Source organism: Montipora foliosa, chromosome 7, assembly GCF_036669935.1.
Source record: "Montipora foliosa isolate CH-2021 chromosome 7, ASM3666993v2, whole genome shotgun sequence".
In the NCBI taxonomy this organism is placed as follows: Eukaryota; Metazoa; Cnidaria; class Anthozoa; order Scleractinia; family Acroporidae; genus Montipora; species Montipora foliosa.
The window spans coordinates 7,509,584-7,512,317 of NC_090875.1; positions in this window are offsets into that span (position 1 = coordinate 7,509,584).

Sequence of the window (2,734 nt, forward strand, 5' to 3'; positions counted from 1 at the left end):
ACATGAGCCGAATCAAATGCAGAAATTATTACAACTTTGCAGTTTTCTTTAGTTATAGTATGCCTCTGTGAATTAATTTCGGCACAATTAAGTTCGGCGTCTGAATCAATTCAGCCGGGATTAATTAATTTGGGTCGGTCTAAATTCGAATTCGATTCGGCTCATGCGAAGTATGGCGTCTGAACTGGGCCTTAGTCTGTTCCATTGAACTAAACAGTATCTTTATTTCCGTGAAACAGACGTAACGATAATTTTTATTCGTAAATGCCTTGTTTTGTTTTGCGTTTTTTTTTCTTTCGTCGATTTCTTTATCGTTTATAATGCGTTGTTCAGGGGCAACCAACGATTTCTCAAGAGAAACGTCATGCAAAGTAGTGTTCTTACGTTCTTTTTAAATTTGTTGAATTTACTATTCGATTAAAAGCATTGCTTTCAAATACTAATGTGAAGCGGGATGAAGGAAAGGATTAGAGATCTTACATGTAGAATAGTTTGGCAGGTAGGTAGAAGAGGATAAAGGAAACCGTTTCTGTTGTATTGGTCATTGACTTTTCTCAAATTGGTGGCTCCTTAAGGAGCCATTGTTTTTAAAGTCCATCAAGAACTTTTAATACTTGGTTGCGGCTCCACGTAATTCAACCACAGCTGGGATGACTTTGTACAAGACATGGTCAATATATCTCGCACATTTCGCTGCATCTACCTTCTTCCTCCAGAACTTCTTAATGCCGTCAATCAGTTCCTGTTTTGACCGGGGCTTGACCTTTGTTTCCAGGTAGTATTTCAGCTCGTGCCAGAGGTTCTCAATTGGGTTTAGGTCTGGGCTCTCCGGGGGGGTTGGCCACCAGTTGATCCTATTCTCCTCAAAGAAGGTTTTGGCTGCTCGTGAAGTGTGCTTAGGATCATTGTCCTGCATGAAGCCGTGATTCGGGAGCTGCATATTGATGAAAGGCACCAGATGGCTTTTAAGGATATTGCAGTAAAGGTCAGCGTCCATGATTCCTTCGAAGATGCAAATTTTCGTCCCACCTTGTCTGCTTATTCCGGCCCACACGTGTAATTTCAGCGGGTGCTTCGGTTTAGGCTTTCTTCTTGCAGGTTCGCCAACTTTCCTGTAACACATACGGCAGAATTGTTCGAGAGAGACTGAGCATTCATCTGTAAAAATGATGTTGTCAAAAATATCTCCGGTCTCTAAAACGTTTTGGGCGAACTCTAAGCGTTTGACTTTGTTCGCATCTCTAATCAGCTGACAGTATCTCGTTCGTTGAAGAGTCCAGCCCTGCTGTTTTCGAGATCTCCGCACTGTTGATGGATGGACCACGACTCCGCGTCTGGCTAACTTCTTTTGGATTGTACGGCTGGTTGTTTCATCGTCCTTCCGCATCTGATCTTCTATAAACGCTCTGGCTTCAGCATTTAACTTTCTGGGTCTTCCAGTACTCGTGCCTTTCTTCACGGATCCTGTGAGTTTCAGTTTCTTCATTATACGCGTGACAGTTGCGAAGCTGACTTTCAAATCTCCTTTTAACAGCTTAAACGTCTCTTGGATGAAGATTTTGTCTATAAAGACACTCAATTCGAGTACGTGTGTAGTTTGATACAGTAGACATGATTGCTTAAGAGTAACTGACGATTGATCTTCGAATGTGTGAACATAAACAATGGTTGCCATGTTTACGCGACCATTTGCATCACAGTGTGATCGTGGAAGTCTCAAGAGAGTTATTGAACAAGGTATATAAAGGTATTTTCGGGCATTGTTTATAGAGTGAATTTTCGCGTCGCTTTTCGCTACTCTGCGAACTCTTTCTCTCGAAAGTTCGTTATTCTCAACCATATTTCACGTGAAAATTCGCGCAGTCTTGCGAAAAACAGCCCGAAGTATCGTTTTGATATTTTTGTGTGGTTTAAAACTATCCAGAGAAAGTAGATCTCAGTAAGTACTCTTGGTATCCAAAAAGAAAATTGGGGGTAACCATGCATTTTTCAGAGATAATTAAGCTTCAATTTGAGAAAGAACGCCATACATTGCTTTGTATTTTCAAGCTTTTTGCAAATAATTCATGAATTATCTTGGAAAAATGCGTGGTTACCCCCAACTTTCTTTTTGGATTTCAATAACACTTGTTGAGATCTACAGTTTCTGTATAATCACACACCGGGGCAAAAATATCTTTAATTAGTAGGCACCGTCCTTAATCACAGATGAATCCAGAATAGTGCTCAACATTAAAGGAGCGGATATATAATTGTAGACAGGCTACTCAATATGAGTACATATGAATATTAAGACAGTTCTGTTTCGTAGATCAACGTTATGTTGACCCACTTATTAGTGGCTCAACATAACCCGTTCTTGGTTAATGCCAGCTCCAAATTCTGTCAACTTTCAACAGTTCCTGGGAAGAACATGACAGTGACACACTCATAGGTTAAAGGAAAGCGTTTTTATTGGATGCTGTCGTTAAAAAGTCCATACCTCATTTTTGCGAAGAAGGAGGGGAAAACCAAGTAAAGCTATGATCCCCGCAGTTATGAACACAATTTTAGCAGTGGCTTCATAGCTCAGTTGGTTAGAGTATCGCACGAGTATTGCGAAGTCACGGTTTCAACCCCCTTCTCCAGGCTATTGCTAAAATTGCGTCCACAACTGCGAGGATCATAGCTTTACTTGATTTCATATCCACAGTTTAGAGGAGGGTATACGATCCCCATTCTTACTGTCATAGTA